This window comes from Sebastes umbrosus, chromosome 17 (genome assembly GCF_015220745.1).
Source record: "Sebastes umbrosus isolate fSebUmb1 chromosome 17, fSebUmb1.pri, whole genome shotgun sequence".
NCBI lineage: Eukaryota > Metazoa > Chordata > Actinopteri > Perciformes > Sebastidae > Sebastes > Sebastes umbrosus.
The window spans coordinates 15,357,129-15,381,871 of NC_051285.1; the positions used below are offsets into that span (position 1 = coordinate 15,357,129).

The window sequence follows — 24,743 nt, forward strand, 5'->3', positions numbered from 1 at the left end:
AAGTTCACCTTGTGTGTTTCCACATCAATTACACAGAAGGGCAGAGGTGTTGCGAGCTAAATATGTCACTGAGTTCACTTGCAACAAGGCTTGTTTGTTTGGCTGTCTGGAATGCTGTCAATTAGAGAAACAAGATTCACGCTGCTTTTCTGCAGGGAAGCGGCGGGTTTCTGTGGAGCTTCTCGTGTTGCTGTTCCTGTATGTGTGTGGTGCATATATGGCTCTGCTCAACTTGTCGGGGGCAGAGTGGTCATTCTGTCACCACAGATGGACAGGAAAAGCCCGGGGGGCATCTGAAAAGCCACAGGCAATGTCGTTTGCATACCGTGTGTGTGCGCATGTGTTTGTGTGTGTGGTATCCTAACATTTGTGCCGTAAGTGTGTGTGTGTGTGTGTGTGTGTGCGCCACAACAGTGTAGCTGACAGAAGCAGTACAACCCCCCTCTCATGCAACAAATGCCATCCCTGTCTGCTTGGGTTGCCCTCCAAATCGTCAGATCAGTCACACACATAGACACATAAACACATACAAGCCCATATACACATGGGTTCACACACGCACACACACACACAATATGGCCACCCGGAAACAAATATCTCTGGGACCAGATTATATTCAGAAAGGCCAGTTTAGCATCACTCGAACGAATGGCTTATTTATTTCCCCGGGTGGTAAACGGTGCTGTCCTTCAGAACTACACACACACTGAAATAGATAAACATGCATGCAGAGGAGTAGTGTTGTAATGGAAATGATGGAGAAAGCGGAGTGAGATATTACTGTGATGACGTGCCTTGGGGAAAATGAAGGGTGGGGGGGGCGGCTATGCTGCAGGCAAAGTAGATTGCAAAAACAAATTTATCCTGTCATGTTTACTCATGTATGACCTTCTAAATTATTCAAAGTGCAGAAAGTATATATAGTATGTATTTTTTTTATATTTCGGATTTATTCATCCTGGCTTTTATTGCAATTTACAGTATTTCACTAACTCTCTCTGCAAAATAATTAAGGCACGAGATTTTGCCAAGTCTGTTTGCCCTATATAGGTTTTTCAAAATAAAGGATATAGAGATTTGTTTGCCAGTTGGCTGTCACAGCTGCTAATGAATTAATCAAAACTGCACACAGACTGGAATATTCATGATACACCCCTCATCAGGAACGGCACACCCAACATGGCAGTAAAGCATAGTGCTAATTGGGGTGGTATCAGCCAATCGCACCAGTTTACTGCTCTCCAGAGGCCAATGTGTCCACCTCTTTAAATTTTGTGGTGACTGATTTACATAATAAGTAATACAATGTTTTTTTTTCTCTCTTGTGTGCATCATGTTCATAGATAAATTACATCTGATTTGTAAATAACAAATTCTTTCATAATGAACTGTCTTATGGAAATTGATGTTACAGGAATAAAAAACAGTGTTCTTAAAACTGGTGCAAGTTACAACAAAGTTCTCATCAATATGTGGTCAGCAAACTATAACATATTGGATATGTCAAACAAGCCTAGCCTCTTAAATACCAGGGCACTTATTGCAATAAGCAAAATATGGCAAAAAGAGGATGATTGTCTACTGATATTGATAACAATCTAATTTTGACTGATTACAGTGCTGTCTGTGTATTGATAAATACTTGTTTTTTTTCCCCAAAAGAGCACCAAACTCAAATATTTCGCTCTAGACAGATATCATGAGGTTAGAAAAATAGTCAACCAATGTACAATACCCCCACTACTTTCTGTCCAAAGCATGAACTGATGGCTTCCTTTGCACAGAAACCCTCTGAAGTGCTTTTTGGCTTTAAAGAATCCGAATTCATACTGTTTCAGAGTATCAGGGGTGGAACATTTATGTAAGTGACTTTTAAAAAAACTGCAATATATGTTCCAATCCAGCGTCAACCTTGAAGCACTCTAGACCTCTTTACTTTATGTGATGGCTCACCTTGCTAAGAGGCACGCTATTGACATGGAAATTACAGAAGCGCTGGTAAAAAAAAAAGAAGAGGTTTACCTTCACTGAAAAGGCTCATGATATTTTTTTTTGGGTTGCTTCAAAGCTTCAAAGGTTCGCTAACTGGTCAGAATACTAACAGGTAATATTGAAGTCTTTATAAATGGATGAAAAGGAGTAATTTTAAAAAACCTTGCGTGCAAACATCAAACTAATAAATAAGCATAAATTATCGAATGATCAAAAACAGACTCTAAAAGGTATAAACAAGTAGAAATAAAAGTGGTACCACTTTATTTGAAAGTGTGTGCACAAGACTGTTGTGACATTGTCATAACCATTACATGACACAGTTTTATGGGGTTAGGGTTAATTAACTGAATGACACTTCATGACAACAGTCATGAACATTCATACATATTCATTCATGTTCATGACGGGTGTCATGTCGTGGTTATGACGGTGTCATAACAGTGTCATGCTTCTCAAGGTCAAAGAAGACAGCTGATGGTGTAGAACAGATTGTTACTGTAAATAATAAGGTGATTGAACGAGTCTCAACTTCTTTTTTTTTTCATAGATCTGACTTTTAACATCGAGTGTCATTCAAAACATTTCAGGGTGAAGTTAGTAATTCAAGCAATGCTTTTATCAGCATTTGATTATGGTGATATTTTATTATATACATGCAAAATTCATCTTCTTTGATAATGTTAGATTCAGTATACCATGCTGTGTTAATCACAAGGTAGCCACGCCTTAAAGCATCACCTGCTTTATGGTCTATTTGACTCTAAATGGGACCATAATTTACTAAATGAACATCATGCTGTATTGAAGAAGACTTGAAACTAGCGATTGAGACCATAAACTCATGTTTACAATGTTTACTGAGGTAATAAATCAAGTGAGAAGTAGGCTCATTTTCTCATAGACTTCTATACAATCAGACTTCTTTTTGCAACCAGAGGAGTCGCCCCCTGCTGGATATTAGAAAGAATGCAAATTAAAGGCACTTCCGCATTGGCTTCACTTTTTAGACCTGGAGGTAGCCACCTGTGCGAGCTACAGAGACACTTTAAACTACATTATTTTATAAGCATGCAGTATTTCAAAAACAGGATTAAGGACTATTTGAACACTGAATGTACATGTCTTGTTACTGAACATCACTGCTTATTCATTTGTTGATGCAGTTTGCTGTTTGCTTGTCTCTTTTGTGAAATTTCTTGTGTTGTTTTTGACTTTTTGGTGTTTTGTTTTTAAGTCTGTTATTTTGTACTTTTATGTGAAACTTTTCTGCTGCTGTCTTGGCCAGGTCTCCCTCAGAAAAGTGTTTTTTTTTTAATCTTAACGGGACTATCGTGGTAAAATAAAAAATAAAAAATATGCACAGTTAAAACGGTGTCTCTGCTGGTGGGCCGACAACCACTGGGTGGTTCAGGTCAAATAAGGCTTGGGGGCTGCAGTTGCCTCAGGCGGCTGGAGGTTACCTGGCTTATCTCCATCATTTTATGTCAAATGTGCAATATCATCTCCAATACACCGCAGGGGACTACTGTATAATTCTGTATAATTCCATTTATAAAATGCAGCAAGGAAAATCCCTTGAACCTGACTGTCGGTATCTGTTCTGAAGGGAATGTTTTTTAAGTACAATGATTGATCCAGATTGTTGTGGTTCTAACTGTAACCTACGAAGTGCAGTTATGCTTTGCAACAATTTTGGTGGTTATGTTACACGGTCTGCTTGATGGAGAACATTTTTAAGCTTGTGGGAGATTGCAGAAGACTGCGTCCTCCTCTTCACATAGTGCTGCATGGTGTTTTGCAGGTGGATTTTTTCCTGGAAATGGGCACTGCTCAGACCACTCTTCCATAGAAGTTAACCTTAAATGTTTCCATTTTATAGCGGGTTTTGGCAGCTAACTTTAATTTGTATCTGTAACCTGTTCCGTGTTGGCGGAAGTGATCCCCCATGACCCTGTCGCTAAGCAACCATGACAACACATAGTGTGAATGATATTGAAAGTGCAAAGGCATTAGATGTCATAGCAGTGGTATATGGGTATTATATCATGACTATGAACCTGATTTGAGCTACCCGTGTTATAATTAAGCTTAAAGGTACAACATCCGATAGAAGGTATGGACATTTTTTATGGCTAAACTGCTCATCCAATAGGGTAAGACAAAACTCTGTCACATTAAATATTGTATATATCCCTATTACCCTATTAGTTATTGTAACCTGCCAGGAACAAAGATAATTAGAGGTAATATCATTTTAAAGTGTGTTAAATTTAGTTATGGTCAGCAGTTAAATTTTGAATCAACAGGATTTCTGTTTGTACCTCAGATCTCTCTGAAATCAATTTAGCTTGAGATGATTGCTGTCTCAATGAACATGCATGCCAGTGAATCGGGGCTCAACAAAAAGGATTGCCAACATGCCTGGGGCAAGTAAAATGCCACGTCGGGCTTGTAACTGTAGTAACTAACTTGCCCAATCTGGCAAAAAAGAATTAAACACATATTTTTTTCGGAGCCGATGATGAAAGAAGCTAAGAAGTGTTCTGATTCATTTACTCAAAGTTGAGATGAAATGAAAAATTAACCCTATTTAGCAATGAATGCAATTTTTTTTTACAAAAAAACTAGACTTCTTTGTATTTTTATATCAAAATCCAATCATCTTTTCTTCCTATAAAACTAAATATGATGTGTGCTTACCTAAGATAGAACTCTGAAGCTCCGTATCGCGCTCCATTTTAATCTCGCCCACTTTTTAGCGGTCCAATCAAATGCAAGGATTTGATTTAAATCCCTCTTGTAACTGTACACCGCTCACATATTCAGTTTAACTGGGGAATACGTCACAGCACGGAAGCTAAAGACGCTCTAAACATGGCAATTCATTTTTGGTCTTTGTTGTTATTTGAGAAGCGCTAATAAATAAAACAATTTGTATAGGAGGCAAATACAAATTTACTTTAGGCAAGTACTGTAGATATCTGACACAGTTGCCTGCGGGGGCAAGTAAAAAAAACACATTAACGCTGAACCCTGTGAATGATTGAAAAGATGAATTCCTTTAAAAAAGACCAAACAAATCTGCATGTTCTAATGGAACTGAATACAGTGACATCCAGGCATTCAGCCAGTAATGTAGATGATGATGACACACACACACACAGTACTTTGTTGGTGATAGGACATTTTGAGGAATCAGGATTCCTGCTGATAAATGAACTCTTGTTGCCTTTTATGCTCGGTAATAACCCGCAATTTCCTCACATTTGTTAATCCTGAATGATAGCAATCTACGTGTCATTTAATTTCAGCAGGCCACTATTATTACCACATTATTTTAACAAAAACTCCCCACCACTGCCAACCAATTTTGTCACGCACGAGATAGATATTCAGCTGTAGAGCCCAGGAGTGTAACCTGCACTGATCCTAGCGGCTCACTGGAGGTTAGAATAGCATGTTTTCAATCAAGAAGCCTTTCTGTTCCTCTGGTGTTTGTCAAAGAAAGTAACTCAATTTAGCACACTGTGCTTTTCAATCTCGTTGCCGTAAAGGCTCAGATACAGTACTCACAAAACTTGATTGTTAGTAGAAAGAAAAAGATTTATCAGAAAGTTTATAACAGAGAAAGTAATAGCACATTTATGTTATCTCCAGTGTTTGTCCTCCTTATTCTCTATCTACTGATTAAATCAAAGGCATTACAACAATGTGTCTTATCTTAATTGTATGAGTTGGACGTTAAAGTTTGACCCAAACTGTAACAAGTACTTGCTTGCAACTTCTCACCCTATGGCTGAATGTAGATATACGTTCACCAACTTCCAATTCCAATCCCATACTAACATTGGCTTATGAAATTGCCTGACAAAAACTTCTTTAGAACCATGGTGTACATGTATAGTATATGAATTGAAAACCTGGGATCTATAAATTCTTCCATCAATAGGGTTTGCTGATAATGGCATATAGAAAGTAGATGAAGTGCTGGGTTTGAAGGACAGGTATAGAAAAACAACAGCTTTACAGATAATATTTGTAAGTAGTATGACCTTGACCTTATACCATATCTAGAATAATTTTGAAGTAGGTGTTCACTCAGCAACCTTCTCTAAAGTTAGGACTTAAATAGACAATGTAATCATATATAATATATACTGTATCCTGGATCTACAAAAGATGACTCGAGTGCAGGCTGCTGTGACATACGGACAGCCACGCGAAGTGCATTCCTGTGATAAAGCCTTCCCTTTATCTCCTTGTGACTGACAGTGGAACACTCCTGCCATCTCTCTGCCTTTTTTCCACAGGACCCTGAACAACACAAAAGTCACCGGATCCCCAGAGAGCATTTCTCACAACTTTGCAAACACTCCGTGTTTTGATGTGCCGGTTTTTTGATGACGCAGTACGTTTCAGTGATCAAGGGCAGTTCAGAAGAGGACAGTAAAGGTGAGCGGATAAGCAAACACACATACACCCACTTTGAGTTGTTTGCCAGAACACCTGTGCGTTTGAAAAAGAGAGCACCACAAAGCGTCTCTCTTTTTCTTTTTTCTTTTTATTCTGCAGCCATGAGGTGACACGCCATTGTTTTACCCCCGTATTTCTCCCCTGTGAATTTTGATTCCTGCCAGAGAAAGGATGGGCCTATTGAAGTGCTATATGAGAGAGGCCATTAGACGCTGAGCTGGTCATCACTCTACTGTGAAAGGCATTCTACTGATGTGCTGTCCTTCGTACAAGTTAACTTTTTACAAAATATGCATGCATTTTGGTGTCCACAGAATTCAAGTCCAGCTCCAAAAAAAGGAAGGAGCATGTTTTCCAGAATATGGTAGTCCGGATATGCACATATCAACAACCATAGTTCAAAACCACCTGTGATATCTTCACATCAAAGCCAACTGATATTTGTCCTTGGACTATGTAAAAGTGATGCGATTGAATCAGTGAGAGGGCACACTTTTTTCAAATTCAGTTCTCATAGTACATTCTCAACTGTGAAAAGGCAGCTTGTAACATCAAAATAAAGCTATACAGTTTGTAACATTTCGGGGGATCTTTTGGCAGAAATGGAATATAATATTTATAATAGGGGTGTCAAAGTTAACGCAGAATCGTATTAACGCTACTAATTTCTTTCACGCATTAACACAACTTGCGATTTTTAGGTTGAATTGGGGCTCAGTGTAAAGGCTCAATTTTGGCGAGGAAAAACTGGCATGGCTATTTTCAAAGGGGTCCCTTGACCTCTGACCTCAAGGTATGTGAAGGAAAATGGGTCCCACGAGTCTCCCCTTTACAGACATGCCCACTTTATGATAATCACATGCAGTTTGGGGCAAGTCATAGTCAAGTCAGCACACTGACACACTGACAGCTGTTGTTTCCTGTTGGGCTTCAGTTTGCCATGTTATGATTTGAGCATATTTTTATGCTAAATGCAGTAACTGTGAGGATTTCTGGACAATACTTGTCATTGTTTTGTATTGTTACTAGATTTCCAATAATAAATATATACATACATTTTTGCATAAAGCAAGCATATTTGCCCACTCCCATGTTGATAAGAGTATTGAATACTTGACAAATCTCCCTTTAAGATACATTTTGAACAGATAAAAAATGTGTTATTAATTTACAATTAATCACGATCAAATTGACAGTCCTAATTAATAAGTATTTTTTAAGTAGTTTTCTTTAGTGTATAATCACCTGAAAATAAGAGTTGTGTTTTCGTTAGCTTAGAATGAGCCGTTTATATGTACAAATGGAGCTGATCCTCTTCGAGGAGCCTGCCGCCATGTTTCTACAATAGCCCAGAACGGACAAACTACCATGTTAACCTTTCCTGCTTGGGCCGGAGTCGATAACGTTAACCTCCTTCTCTCCTCTCAGCCGCAAGACACAGGAAACCTCTCTTGGTCTACAGTACGCACAGCCTGGATTTCATAGGCAAAAACTATCCAGATAACTTTCAAAAGCAAATCAGTTTAGCCTTCCGCCAAGTGATTTATGCGGCAGTTTCCAGCCCTTCTGAAGTATTGTGCAGATTGTGTTTCCCCCTGAAGTCAGCTAAGGTAGTAATCAACCAGCTGGATAACATTGCCCAGAAACTTTAGTCATCAAACTCATGTGGAAAAGATTGAATGAAAGGAATATGCTCATAAAGACTATTGTTATTAGCCAGCTGTTTGGCATTACATCATAAAACAGTGAGAATGTGCAGACCTTATTTATTCCGGCTTTTTTTTATGCCTCTGCGCCGGCAACAGCCATGGCCGGAAGTGTTATGTTTTTTCGAGTTGTATGTCTGTGCGTCCGTCTGTCCGTCCATCCGTCCGTCCGTACCATTCTCAGGAACGCGATATCTCGGAAACGCCTGTAGGGAATTTCTTCATATTTGGCACAAACGTCCACCTGGACGCGAGGATGAACTGATCCATTTTTTGGAGGTCAAAGGTCAACATCACTGTGACCTCACGTCCGTCCCATTCTCGTGGAAGCGATATCTCAGGAATGCCTGGAGTGAATTTGATTACATTAGGCATAAACATCCACTTGGAATCCAGGATGAACTGATCAGAATTTGGTGATCAGATTCATAAAACATGTTTTTGGCCATAACTCAAGAAGTCGTAGGCTAATTATGACAATTTCACACAAATGTCTAACAGGATAAAATGATGAAGTGATGATATTTTGGGCAGACATGGATGTTAACTTCAACTGGTTGGCGATGACATACAACCGCAATCTGGTAATTGTAGTTTTTTTGTAATTTAATTGACAATATTGACTCAAAGGAAACCCTTCTCCTGCGTATATATGTGTGTGTGTCAGTGTGTGTTTGCATGTGAACATGTATGAGAGCAAATCCATCAGTGTAAACATATTGACCTGTCAATGGGGTGTCTGGTTCATTGTGTTTTGCTGCCAATGGGGCTCAGTTCCAAATTAATCACACATGATGAGATGATTAATCTGGTTTATGTCCCTCTATCTGTCCACTGTACCCATCCATCTGTCCTCCCTTCTATCTCTCTGCTCAGCAGAGAAGGCTCTCTACAGGGAGTACAGCCCAGTATAATATCATCGACTGGGCTGTGCTCCCGCTATATACGCAACATAAAGGCTTAGAAGAAAATAGAGTTCAACATTGTCCCCTTAAGCTGGTATATCTCTTGCAGTGCAGTGCAGCACGTTGTCATTACAGTAAGCTGTTAGTATCTTGACAGCGGGACATTGGTGTTCAGCCAGCTTCACATTTGGTATTTTCGCTTCCATTGGCTTACTTTGTTTGTAAAAATGAAAACAATGGGTGCACCTACACTGAGATTCAAACTCTGATTTACGACTGCCTTTCTACATAATCAATGAAAGCAATATAGGCAATATAAAGAGATACAAAAGGTAATGCAATACATCCAGAAGAGACTTTATATTTGAAATCCTTAGACAAGGTGTGGATGCACGGAAATCTGATCTCATAAATCATACAATCTTTCGGATCAGGCGTCAAAACTTGCATAAGATGCCCTATCATTGCCCATACTCTAAGATACTATGGTGGAGAGCAATATTTATTTCATTTTTTCAAGCAACCCAAAAATAAAAAAAATATTTTTCCCTCACAAGTTAGTGTTAATTTTTTTATTTTTTATTGTAAGGTTTTATACTTCTGCTGAATATAATCCAATCAATCTTATTTCCATATATATATTTTATATATTCAGTTCCCTTTGTTAACACCTTATTTTGAAAACCGGACGTAGTCACAGGTGTATACTTCCGCTAACTTCGCCAAGTCCGTCGCTTACCTCTCCGTCACAGCTGTGTGGAAACCCGGCACCACAGCGAAAGCTCGACTGGAGAGGCCAGATGTTAAAGATCAAAGTAAGCGCTCTACAGATATTGAGCGTCATCTGTTCTTGTAAAATGTCCAGTGTAATCAGTAACAATTGTGTTGTCACAAGTTTATTAACCGATGGGAAAATTTCCTCACCGTGTCATCCGTAGTTCAAGGTTGGTGCTATTAGAGTTATGCATCACTGTACGCTCAATGACTTGGGATGAATCGGGATAAATCCATGTTTACCATAAATTTAAATGAGTTAACATGGGTCAGCCACCCCACTCCTGACCTTGGGTTGATGGATTTGTTGTTGGTGTGGGGTTGACATTGTTCCGACATGAATCTGGCTTCAATATGAAAGGGTGATTACTGGTTTCTCCAAGAATAAAAGACATGAGTCTATGCTTATCCTGAAGTTCACCCCTTAATCCCAGAACATCTCCGGGTGGTATAGGGCAGTGGTCAGGGAGCTCACCGTGCTCCGCCTGCAGCCGCACAATCCCTCGTCTTCCAGTCGATGTTCTTTCATCTTTGTTTTTGAAACACTGTTTACATACATTTCATATCAATATGTTTCTTTTGAAAACAAGCCAGTTATATTCAAAACATATAACCTCTTAAAATGTTTTCTTTTCTCCTAGTACTCTGCAACCAAAGTCTATCTTGAGTCTTAAAATCAAGTCGAGTCTAAAAATCGTTTAAAATACATGAAATAAATCTGTATAAAGGTGAGATGAATTCAATTGTGTAAATGACCAATAACCCTGATACAGGTTAAATATACGTTTTTTTCTGTTCTTGACTTTATTTTGTCTTTAGAACAAGATATTTGCTCTTGTTACTAAAAAGTACTTGAACCAAAGATACTGCATAAGACACACATTTCATAAATCAAATTTGGATTTAAAACTGATTATAAGAATAAATGTTCAAACAACTTGCTAAAGCCCTGAAAACCATGACAAGAAACTTAACACTGCTTTAACACCAAATATTTCGCACTTACCATTCCACTACTGTGATATTTTTTGCACCTCAAATTATGTGAATTTTACATGATTTGCACACAATCTTAACCACTCATTTGAGTGTGTGGTTGTTGTCTTGTTGGCCCAAATGTCTAAGACGCAATGTCCCTGGTTCGAATCCAGCCAACATAACAGTATTATATGAGAATCTTCCAAGACATACGACTAACAATATAGCATTTAATAAGTTGTAAGACTGCGACACCTTCTGTCCTCCTTCCTGTAGGTTCCTTTAATACAAGTGTGTGCAGTAGGATATTGAACAATTCTTCAAGGACAGTCGGTTATTTAAGGGGTGAAGTACGAGTCAAGATGATATATTAGACCAAGTTACCTTCTTTTTCTTCACATTTTAAGGGTTTGAGTGTCGGAGTCCTTGCACGCAACGCTATGTGTCTTTGTGATTTTTTCCTTGAACATAAATGGCTTCTGAATGGCAGATTTGTTCCAGTATAAAAGCTAGCATTACAAAACGTATACAGTCAAGTGTTTTTTCAAATGGTCACATAATATAACTGTCATTTTTGAGACAAGAGGGTTGTGGTGTTCACAGAAAATGAGGGTGGTTTTGCATGTTTTTCTATAAATCATATACACTTTCCATCATTTCTTCGAATTTTTTCCCCTATAAACACAGCTATCGGTCCCAATTCATTTCAGTAGAAGATTAAAATCTTGCATGCACAGTGATGTGGTTGCAGCAGGAAAACGTTTCTCTGCCTGTTGGTGAGTTCAAGGATTCCAAGGAGAAGTTATCATCACTCCTCGCCTTACGGGCTTTCTCTTTGTGCTAATCTTTATATTTCATGTTTGTAGGTCACAGCCTTAAGAATATCAACCCTGTACATACAGTATATACATATGATATTACAATCCATATAACATTCTGGTCAAATCATCATAGGAAAACTACACTTTCTGTTTTTTAACAAAGCGTAACAAGCCATTTATGATTAATGTACAACCGTGTTTTACAACACTGACTGTAAAATATCTTGACTGACTGTGGAACCCAAGACAAAGCAATTAAATGTGTCTGGTATCGGGGGACTGGAACACACTCCTCTAACCTTTTATTATATCGCTTCTGTCAAAGTACATACATTAACATGAATGCCTCTGATGTAATTAACTTTTCTATTAGCACACTGGCCTCAGAGGCAGCCAATGCCACATTTTAAAAGGGAGTTGTTCATTCAGAGTGTGCGGTTTCAGATGACTCATTAATGAGCCGGCCCTAATTGAAATGCAGAAAGACTTTATTGGCATGCTGATCCCTCCGAAATTCTAATGCCTTTACCCTTATGAGGCAGCCCTTCCATTTCTTTTTTGTTTTGAGTAAAAAAAGGATGTAGGAGTTAGTTAATTACAAGTAGTATGTCAAAATCAGATCATATTAACGTCACCACAAGGATGAATTGAGTCTTTGTCATCAACACTGCAATGCTTTCATGATATTATTTCCCCTAATTTATATCATAAATTAACGTCAATCATTTAAGAAAAGATGAACCCATGTGGACACTGTGATGCAGAACATTCTGAAATAATAATCAATATTTTACATGTGTACCATTAATTTTAATCAAGCATTGGTTTGCTGTGAGTGTAAATCTCAAAACCCTACATTACTAACATGGTTGAAGAAATAAATAAATGAGTTTCTTTCATCCTTTTTTTTTACTGTCATTTGCACAACTTAGGGAGCTACGGTCTTTATAAAATCTGGTTCGTGATGTTGTTTAAACTAATTAACTGCTCTCACTCTTGAAGTCAATTTAAATAAAATGATAATACATTAAAGCTCTCTCTGACTTTTAAAAGGCATTGCATCAAACAGAAGCATTGCTCATATTCAATGTTTTGAGGTCCTAATGTACTCTAACTAAACAATTAGCCAAGGAAATGCAGTTCCTAGTAAAAATCCGATGGAAATTGATATGCTTACAAGAAAAACTCCACCTGTTAAGTTAAGTCTATAGTCCCGTTTCCACTGCAGGAACTTTCCCCCGGAACAAAGAACCTTTAGAGGAACTCATTGTGTTTCGACCGCAGGGACCAGGTACTAAATTAAGTTCCTGAGACATTTTCCAGGGCCTTTTTTACCCCCCCAAAAAAAGGCTCTGTTCTTTCTGAAAGTACCAGAACTTTTGGGGTGGAGTTTGCCGGGATGACCGTCGCTAATTGATTAAACACACACACACACAGCACCGCTGCTTCAACTCATATACCGCTTTATTAAAAAACAAGGAAGTACTCTAGTATCGATTTAGGACCATTATAGGACGAGGGGGGAACATGTTTCTGTGTTTGATAAGGCTAGGCTCTGTTGTCGGCCTCCTGACTCATTAAAAAAAAGAAAGAGAGTAAAAGAGAAAGGTGAGAACATTAGAAGAGGGAGACATCGCGGTGGTGCTGTGAATGAGAGAAAAACAATTCCTTTCTCAGTATTTCACAGCAATTGCGTTTTAAAGCACAAATAAATAACCATCAAACACTCAACAGACGATTCACTGTGGAGACAGACACTCTAAGTTTCATTTTCCTCCACTGCATTTCATTCATTACATCCAAATATGCATCAGTAAATACTACAGTATGTAGCAGTAAATATTGTCGCATTGAGACAAAAACTATTTATTTATGTTTTTTAGATGAAACAGTGGAGACACTGAACTGCAGGCTGCAGATTGTGTTTACCTCTGTGACCACCAGCAGACCTCGTCCCATGTCATGTTGCTTTTTTATGTCAGCGGACTAATTTGCCTAACCTTGGCAGGTCTATAGATCACGGTGGAAACGTAGTGGACTGAAGGAGCCTTTTAGTTCCTTGAAAAGTAGTTCCAGGGACTAAAAGTCCCGCAAACTTTTGCTGGAAACCAAAGATATAGGCTTGAATATAATCCTTAATGCTATATGATCTTTATTATAATCTTTCTGCTATGCTTAAAAACAAGGTTGCAAATTAGGATAATTATCAGTGATTCCAAATACCCTGATTCACAAGCATTGGCTCCCCATTGACAGTCACTGTTGAAAATCTCTCCTGATGGGTGACATCGCCAAAAACCTACAGACGTGATCCTTCCCATCAGAATGTGAGTTGGGTAACCTCTTAGTGTTGCTTTACCAATGAAATGTTTCAGTCCGTCTAGACGTTGACACACGGTTGAACAAAACAACAAGAGGTAAAGCAGGAGGGTCAAATTAAGCAATGAAGCGAATCAGCCATTTATTGTCATGTCAGACAGCTAAGCTACAGCAGTCGCCCCCGTAGAGGAACATAATTCAGCAGACAACCTTCGGATCTTGTTCATTTCACAGTCATAGCAACCAGTTCAACTCAAGGTTTTAGCATCAGCATGATCAGGATTTAAGTATCTTTGCAAACACAGACCCAGTTTGCTTAAAAAGTAGACGTTACCCACTGTAGCCACAGAGGCAGATAAAATGATGCATATACAAAGGCACTATTTATCTAGTTCAGGAATAGCTGCTTTGTATTTTCAGCTTTAGCATCTCTCCTACAGATAAAACAGAACAGACACCGTTACGAACATTCTGACCTTTATCAACGAATGCATCTGAAGTCTGCCCCAGATTTTCAGGCCAAAAAAACATCAGCAAAACCAAAAGTGTGGAGGAGGTTGCGTCAACTAACTGCAGTATTGGCTTGCTTTTTTATGCCTCCGCGCTGGAGATAGCTGTGGCCGGAGGCATTATGTTTTTGGTTTGTCCGTCCGTCCAGCCCATTCTCTTGGAACGCAATATCTCAGGAACGCCTGGAGGGAATCTTTTCAAATTTGGCACAAACTTTCACTTGGACTCAAGGATAAACTGATTATTTGGTTATTATAATTATTATTTGGTGGTCAAAGGTCAAGTTCACTTTGAATGTAACTCAATAAATCATATGCTAATTATGACAATTTCACACAAATGCCTAATAGGATGAAGTGATGACGTGGGACAGACATGGAACATGGCATACTACGAGGAGGTAATTCTATTTTTGTCTTTCTTCCTCACTGTAGATCACAAACCAAAGGAAAAGAGGAAATGAAGTGGCCAACACCCGGTGACAGAACCATGAGGGAGATCCTATCAAGGTGGTTCACACTTCGAGCCAAGTGGAGAGAGAAACGGAGGACAGATGTCCCTCACAAGCTCCAAGGCAGCACTCGACGCATCAGAAAGGGTAAGTGAATAAGTCAGCGGATGGAGAAATTGAAAGACATAAAAACACACACACACACATGCAAAAGGGCAAGCACACACACTCTGCTCCTCCTGACATACACACATCCGAGCAACAGAAGTGCAGACTGGTGTGAGCCAGTGCAAACCTTTTAGAGGAGGTTGATCTATCCACATATCATCTTTAACTGTCTGGCGGGATGCCTATTTGTGGAGCTGGTCATCAGACATTACGTCAGCATTTTTTCGTCCCCCACCCCACACCAAATTAAACCTCCACACAACCGCCAGACATCACAGGCTGCATTCTTACATTTTTAGTCCAGGGTCGGCTTTAATTGCATCACAGAATGTCAAATGAAAAATCAATATTTTATTATTTCTACCACAAATCCTAAAGGGCATGGTTTAAATGGATGGGAAGATATGTTCGAAACATAACGTAATTCAGTACTGCTATGTACAGTACTGCATTTTCACAAGAGCATGAATGAAACATAAATACAAATGTTATCATTGGTGTGTACAGTGGTATGTTTTTTTAGCTGAAGGGAATTATGTTTTCATCCCTGTATGACTGATATATCTTTAAAAGTTGATTATCAAAAAAGTTTGGATCATTTGATATGATGAATCTTGGCATTGCAATTTCTTTCTTTCGCTTTGTTACTGTGACTGATACGATGCATTCATGTGCTGTTGTGGAGCTCTGATACCTTGGACTTGCATTTAATTCGCAAAACAGTGTTGTGTTGAAGTGCTCTTTTTGATCGCAAACAGCATAAACAACCTTGAAAAGACTACAGTTTAGCAGGCAGTTTTGTATCTTTTTTTCATTCCTTTTCATAAAACACTGTAAAAAAACGTCTTTTAAAGCTTGACAGACACCAGAATTATTAGATAAGCCTCTGGTATAGCTAAGTAAAGCTAAGATATAAGTCATGAGATGATCAAAGATTACTTTCAGAAGTTCTGAGTAAACAATATTCCAATGACAGCTCATGCGTCTGTGTAACACCAACAAATTGAATGTGTGTGTCTGTGTAAGTGTTATTGTCTTCATATTGAAATCTTCTTTTCTACACACAATCCCAAAGCCTCCGTCTCACTGACGCCCACTCAACGGACAAGAGGCTACATTTATTTGTATTTCATTCCTCCCTCTCTCTCTCTCACTATTGATAGCGTCGTGTCTTCCACAGTCCAGGCTTGTCGCCATCTATCTTCCTTTGTCAATTTCATCCTCATCACTTGTCTTTCTCCACTTCTTCCTCTCCTTTTTATGGTGTTGGTAATCCCGCCATTGTTGTCGCGATCATGTTTGTATTTCCAACATAATTGGATGAAGTGCTGCTGTCTAGACGGGATTGGCACATCAATTGTTGGCCATCAGTCTCCTTTACAGATGACTTTACTGTGCCAGATGACTTTTCTGTCAATGAAAAGAAAGAGAAGAAAAGAGATGGGGCTTTTGGAGAAAGAATTATCCAAATTTTATAGCCACTGAGCAGATTTGAAAACACAAATATTCTTGTCGGTGTTTGCGTATTGGTATTTTTATAGCACACGCCTGTGCGTGCATATGTGAGTGCACTTTCTCATACAGTTTGTGTTGTTACACCCGACAGATTGAAGATGCCCAGCAAGCCATTTAAACAGTTTTTATGTATGCTAACTGGTGATGACTGAGGAGATGAAGAAATAATCCAGCAATCTTCTGTATTCTTTAAAGAGAAAGAACTTTCTTGAATGTCACATTTTCCAGCGAGGGAGGCAATTTATTACCCGTATGCAGATGAACCCAGCTAATGGAAACAACACCACAGGACCTAAAATCATACTGATTCATTGAGAGAAATGTCAGGGTCTAAAAGACACTGCAGTGGCTCAAACACTGAGCTGAATATAAATGACTGGATTGTCATAATAATCTAGATCTTTTTTTGAGTGGGGTTTTTTCCCCCCAGTATGACTGTTGTTTACTAGACAGAAAACACAATGATCACAGAGCAAAAATGGATAACGAGACTGCTTCACGCTGTAAGCCTGAGGCCACTCTAAGCCACTGGGTGGTGCAGTGCTGAAAACAACCCATTAGCTGCTAAATGAGTGACCTAACGCAAAAAAAAAAAAAAAAAAATCTAACAGAGCCAGCACTGAAATGATGAAAACAGCATTTGTTCACATTAGCAGAAACATCACCGGTCACTCTCACATGCAGTTTTCATTCTTTCGTCTTTCATCTTCTGTCACTTTATCTCATTAAAGTTCTTGTTCATGGCGTTGAAATTTGGCACGGATGTGTCACTTGCTTGCAGGTGTACTCTATAAAAACAGCAGATTCATATATCTTCTTTATACGTTAGGTATCTATATGGAGACTGCTGAGAAAGTTGTATCAGGAGTTCTTCATTTCAGCAGACATTTTATCAGGAAGCAATAAAAAAAGTTTCAATAAAAAAAGTTTATATGATACCAATGCAATATACAGTTGTCGTCCCACTCGACGCATCCATCCGTCCTCAACGTCCAATATTTCTCTCATCCCATTCTGTTGTCGTGGTCGTTTTAGGCATTTGAACAAGCAACCAGTGCTGTTGTTTCTCTGCTGAACACATTCTCCTTACAGGACTAAGTGTCACCTTTTACCAAAATCAGACTGCAATCGATCATATATAATACGTTCCTAAAATGAGCATAAAACTGTTTTCCTACTGTAATCTTTTTACAGTGTAAAAGCTCTTTGACTGCCTTTTTTAAGCCTCACTGCTTTAAGGCCAAGACACACCAACCTGACAACAAAGCGGCAATGAAGGTCTACTAGAGCGTCGCTCCACACCGCCTTTGTCTTGGCCGACAAGTTGCACTTGAACACACCGCAAAGACTTCAACCGACGGCCAGTTAGAATGTACGTTATGCGCCTGCGTGAGATGAAATAACTCTCCACACCAGCAGGTGGCGGTAGTCTGTATTCGTCATTCAAAAAGGAAAACCGGAAGACCGAGGACGGCGGATATACAAGTCGTTGATATGATACGTACTTGAAATAAAACAACATTTGCCGACCATTTTCAAACCACTCTCACTCACCACTTAGCTTCATTACAGATGACCGACAGCCACTAACTGGCCGACAGCCAACCGTCAACTTGGTGTGACAGGGCCTTTAGTATGTAAGGTACTGTATGTGCAACACTTTTAGTTTACTTTATTTGACATGAACATCATAGTAGCATTAGAATTGTAACATACATTTATTCACAATGGTTAGATGAACTGTATTAAGTGTTTGTAGCAAAATGCTAATTTACAACACATGTCCACAGGAGGCTTTTTTTCTTTTTTAAATGGTTGTTCTACTGTATACAGAATAACCCACTTTATACATTAGCAAGTGTGCAATTACATACTAAATACTTTAGCAAAGTGTGCAAGTTACAATGTTTTGTTCTTTAATAAAAAAATAATTGAGGTAGTAAATGTGCAAAATTCAACATGAGCAAGAATATTACAGGACTTAAACAGAATGGAGTGAGGTTGAAACAGAAACTATAAAGCTGAGAGTTCTCTATTAGACGGAGGTGAGGTGTTGTAGAGGGTTATTGCTTTAGGCAGAAAAGATTTCCTGTATAACTCAAATTCACTCATTCCTGTCTTAGTTCACTGAGAAATAAAGATGATTCGGTCATAATGACTCCTTTGAAACGGACAGCTCTGATGTTGAATTGGGGTTGTATGATGTATTTATCTATAGTCAGTGCATAACGACGGTTGGCACGCTTAGAGTTTGGGAAAAAACAGACAGGAGTGCCAGCACGAGACCAAACGCATTTTAGCCAATACTCCTGTTTGTTTCTCCAAACTGGTGGCGTGCCGACCGTCCTCTACTGCAGATATAACACTTACTATAGATAAGTACCTCATACAACCCCACTTCCACCCTAATTCCTGCCACTGTGGACGGACATAATGTTATTCTGCTGCCATATTAATATATCAATAGGATCCCTTCTTTTTTGCACACTATCATATAACTCCCTGTTATATACAAGCTACTTCTCCTTTGAAAATCTATATTCCATTCTTCTTTGCATACCCCTTTTACTACGTGTTGTTGCCGTTGCCCTGCTTTACCGTGGGGATCATTACATTTTCATCTGATCTATTTGAACCTGAAATAAGAACCTAGTTAAGCAATAGGTTAGACTTGAGGATTTATTGAATGGCATTTGAAATGTCATCTCACGACACGAGAAAGGCTCTTCATCTATAGTAATTAGATGAATATTTAACGTGCGCATTATCTGTTCCTGGCAGCCAAAAAAACGCCTAAAAAGATGGGCTCATTGTGCTCATCACGGACACAATGAGCCATTACAGGTATTGTTTCTTGCTCACTCTAAAGGTGACACACTGTCATTTACTCACTATTGATGACACAATGTGGCCATTTGGCTTCCCATGGTAATGGGATACAAACAACAACAACAACAGCTATACGTTTTAAATGCCATCTCCCTCTATGATGCTGTCTTTCTCCACCACTTCCCACGTCTCTTTCTTTCTCTGTCATACTTGAATATGATTATTCTCCTTTCATAACTTCCATACAGAACATGTTTGAGTGCCTTACTCTCTATTAAAATGAAATACTGGAGTTTTTAATGTCTCCTGATAGTTTTGGTGACTTTTATATGTGCATGTTAATGTAGTGTTTTTCCCTTTTTTCAACCATGGTGGCTATTATAATGGCTCTCGCACGTTTTACACTTCACACTGGCTTGCCGGTTTATGAGGTGCACTTAGCTAATGCTATTGTAGTTCGATAGGGCTACAAAAAGCATTTAATAAATCTGGCATTTATGAAGCTGATTGTTTATGAGTGTCGGAGGGGCGTTGATTCCACTCTGTACGTTCGGAGGCTGTAGTTGTTTTGTGGTGTTGTTGAAATCGATTGCATCATAATGAAAGATATTTCTAATATTTTTGCAAATGAGTTTGTTCCCGCTACGATCAGTTATACTTGTTTTTCAAACATGCACCACACAGTGTGCTGATAGAGCTAATGAAAATACAGCACAGCATATAAATCACACAATTAAGTTCAAAGATACAAATAATGATTTTCTAATATGTAAAAATCATATACTTAGCTCTTTTCTTTATCTTAGTACAAACTGGTGAAAGCCATTAAGTTTAACAATATTTCCAATATGCACTAATTATGTAATCTGTGTGGATTAAATATGTAAAATAATTAGTTATTGATTCACAAATACACTAATAATATGACCAGTTAAAAGAAAAAATGGATAAACAATTTTTAGACCTTTCTTGCCATACGCCTATTTTTTACAGCGTAGAAATTCAGTCTGCTAGTGTTTAGGCACTTTACTACAAATAAAAAACATCAAAATGTACTTTTCACCCAAAGCCAATGATAAATCGCCACCCCTCAGAGAGATATGAAGTATGAGGCAAAATTAGTTTTAGTATTTTCTCAAGTCACTGTGCTTCAGTCAAAGATGAGACTAATAGTGTAGACTAATGAGGATGCTCACCTTAATGTGTTATCCTCAAGCAACAAGCTATGAGCAGTTTCTAAAAAACTGACAACACTGTCCTGCCTGCTCATGTTCTCTGTGGTATGAACAGGCTGTTAACAAATATGAAGACTACATGCAGTGGCATCAAACATCACTTGAGTGTCCTCTTTAATGAATAACCAGATAGAACTGGTAAGAGTGTGAAGTTCGACCTTGGGGGTGGCGGGATGTTTCTTCCTTTTTTGGGAGCATTAACCACAGTAAATGTCATGTTATGTGTCCTCATACATTATATCTGATGGCGACGTGAAATGTTTGGCACAAGGTTGCATAATGACATAATAAATGGACAAAGATCCTCTGGGATGCATAAAAGGCTTCAGTTAATTTCCCATTACATCCTGACATATCCCATATTCCCCAAGTGAAATGTTTAATGGTTGCAACACAGGAAAGGTACAGGGGTCATTACAATCAAGGTGCCTACTTTTTGCCCTCTTTCAACGTTATTACTGGGGAGTATGCCATTAAAGGCTGTATGAGTTGATTATGGTTACTTATCTGATCCAAAACACTTGAGGGTGATTTGTATGTAATTTTATGGTAGGACTGTTGACATTTATGGAAATACAGTAGCTTGTATGTAGTCACCATTTGAATGGTAAGCACAAGACCACTTTGGGCTGCTCAATAATAATAATCTATAAATGCTAGAATTGATGCTGTCATGCGGGTCTACGTTGCTACGTATATATATATATATATATATATGGTTTGGCTCGACTGTTTTCACAGTCTGTTTTACAGCTAAACAGTACACTAAAATATGTTTCTGAAAACATCTGAGGCGAGAAATGGGCATTAATATTTGATCAGCGCTGCCTAGTTTGACTGTTTGATCAGAGTTCGCCAGTTTTGCAATTAGTGATTGACAGACTGCTCGGCTCTGATTGGTTGCTTTCCTTCAGGCGCCATGAAAATGCCATTAGAAGCACTAGGAGGAGGCAGAGGAACATGTTTTTTTTCTACAGATTACCTGTTTCATGCACTACTGTAAGGATATAATGACAGTTTTATAAAAATAACTTTTTTTATCACATTTGCTCAAAATTACCGACTGCAGCTTTAACACCCCATTCCATAAGGGAATACAAATACCGAATTAGAATAACTAATCAGTAGATGGGATCCGTTGCCATACAATGAGGTGAGTGTTCATCTTTCCCTGCTGTGTGTCTTTCTATCTCTGGAGCTGCATGATTCCAAGAGGGAAAAAAAAGAAAGAGAATGAGCGAGGGTCACTCTCTCTCAATGTTTTGCATACCCCATGATGAGACACTGGCACCAGCGTATGAGCACTCAGCCCAGGGCGGCAGCTGCACGTGACGGCTATCATCTTCGCTTATTCACACCTGTGCATGTGACAAAAACACACATACACGCACACACACACTCAGAGCAGGATCAGAAACAGCCATGTGTGGTTTTGATCCTGATCCCACTGATTTGAAAGCACAATCATAGTCAGAGGTGGTTGTTTTTTTTGCTGTATAAATACAGCAGCCACTTCGTGACGAACTTCCCTCTGTCCGGCAAAGAAATAAATAGCAGAATCAGAAATACTTTATTGATCCGTGGGAGGGGAAATTGAGTTACATTTTGCTCCCGTTGTAGAATATAAATATAAATATATAAAAATAAAGAAATCATAAGCGAATATAAATAAGAAATTACAACAGTGCAAATAATAGTGCTAAAAAATAGGATATGTGCAAATAATATAAAATGCAAGAATAGTGTAAAATAAGAATATTAATTTAAATGTTCTGCTGAATTATTGCACTAATTTATTGTACTGTCAGTATTATGTATTATGTAAAAAATAATAAATATATGTTGTGTGTATACTGTGTATGTGTGTATATATATATATATATATATATATACACACACACACACACACACACAATAACTACAATCTGATGAACATGTCTACCGTTTTCTAGACTGGACAAGGATATATTTGATCCTAAATACAATCTATTTACTTTATGTTGTTGATGTCTGTTTGAGAATAAAGTAGAATAAATTGAATGTCTATCAGTCTGAGCAGTTTACAAGTAAATGTGTGTACCGGTAGTCGCATGGAACTGACCTTGGATCGTGTTCCACGACGAACACAAAACCCTTTTGTTAAGTCGGCATCGATGCAGGCTCGCTGTTGGAAGGTTTTATAACCCACTTCCACTCCACGTGAATTAGTTTGGAATGGCACTTAATATGGCGGACCCTCCACGCGAACGCACAAACGGAGTGGAAGTGGAAGTGCAGAGAGGGTGTAGGGGGTGGTTTGGAAATTGGGCCTTAAAGTTCACTACAGCCCGCAGTGGCTCACTTGTTTCACGGTTTCATGTCTCATAGTGTTTAATAAAGGCAGGAAAGAAAAATAATAAAAGCTCCCTGCTGTTAATTTCTAAGCGTCTGCATAACCTCAGTCCCCGCCTGAGTCCCAAACCATTGCCCCTGGAATTGGCATTAATTGCTTGAGAGAGGAAAGTAATTATCTCAGGTAATTATTACTCTGGGTAGAGTGAGAAACTAGACAAGCCTTCTCCGGCGGTTCCCTGCGGAGAGAAGTAAAGAGAATTCTGCCTTTAACGTGTTATAATTGGAGGGGCTGGGCCCTCAAAGCCATAAGCTCTCATGGCTCAAGGGTTTATAGCGCACACACACACACGCACCCATAAAGACACACACACACACAGCCACACAGACACCATCGCCTTCCCATTCATTATGTACTTTTAGGCCCTACCACAGGTATAAATGAATGACTTTGAAGTCCACATTAACAATAATCTGCCTTAACGAAAAAAACAAAACAGGATTTCATGCACAATTATTGTTTTTTTTTTTGCTTATTAGAAAACCTAATTACCATTCAAAGTGTAATTACAAACATGTCTTTGAGACACTTGAGACAGAAATGCACGGGACCACTCATTAATGTTGCTTGGTGCTACAGGCTTTTTAATTCTGCCAGATAATGTCCTTAACCATCAAACAAATAAAGCGACTGAGGGTAGCGAGTGAACTTAGAAAGTATGAAAAAGGAACAAGGTTGCGTAATGATGTCTCTGGAGACGTGCCCATGCTCCCTGCTGTGCAACAAACATGCCAGTCAAGCACCAGGTGGTCAGTACCCTGCTAAGCCTTCACATCTGTAAACACTCACACACATACAGTAGCTGCACAAAAACACACTCACACACACACACACACACACACACACACAGCTAAATGTAGTTTAAGACAGAGAAGAAGAAGGTGCAAAACATCCCTGATGTCCTTGTCCTCCAGACTTCTGACCCTCTATATTATGACTTTTGCCCTCTGTATCAAGCACATGAGCTCATGTCATGTAGGAAATACCTTTTTTGCTTATTTTCATGGAAAGACATAAGGCTGCCCCCTCTTAGTCGATAAGCCAAGTTCAACACTACACGACTTTCAAAGTCTTCAGATCTCTGTACTGTTCACACTACACAACTTGCTGTCTTATAATCGAGAGTCTTGAAGTTGTTGTAGTTTTCACACTACACGGTGACACGGGGTCACACATCACAAGATCTTTCACCCGGAGGAATCCCTGATGAGGTCTCCAAACTACGTTTTGTCTCCGAAACACGCGAAAAATACACAGTAAATGAGGTGATACCATACGCCAGACACATTGCTGATGTTGTTGTTGGCACGTGTTGACAAAATAGCCTGTTTCTACTGTTTTTCACACTCATTTTTAGTATTTATTCCTGTAGGTGCAACAACAACTTTGCTCTGTGTTGTAAATGCAACACATACAGTAAATCCTATTGTCACGGGTGACCCCTTCTCCCCCAGGTTTCCTATCAACCCGTGTCTCGCGCTCTCGTTGGCTGTAGCTCGGGGCCGGAGTCCCCCAACAGGTCCAAATATTTAGCCTGCTAGATATCTGGAATATGTCTGCGAGGCATCGGTGACGCTACAGCGCCGATCCAACGCCAATTTGCCTCTGATTTGGGGCTTACGTGGTACAGCTCCAAAAACTGTCGGAGTGTAAAAAATCAGGGCTAACGTCG

The 24,743-nt window shown here is 39.0% G+C and overlaps 1 long non-coding RNA gene across 1 annotated transcript in view; it reads left to right on the plus strand.

The window, feature by feature from the left end:
* Positions 1-17,731, plus strand: part of LOC119475284 — a 116,754-nt gene extending 99,023 nt beyond the window's left edge. Inside the window, exons 4-6 of the long non-coding RNA XR_005203751.1 lie at positions 6,306-6,447; positions 14,916-15,079; positions 16,707-17,731. This is a non-coding gene — a long non-coding RNA (uncharacterized LOC119475284). The remainder of the gene's footprint in view (positions 1-6,305; positions 6,448-14,915; positions 15,080-16,706) is intronic.
* Positions 17,732-24,743: the final 7,012 nt, after the last annotated feature.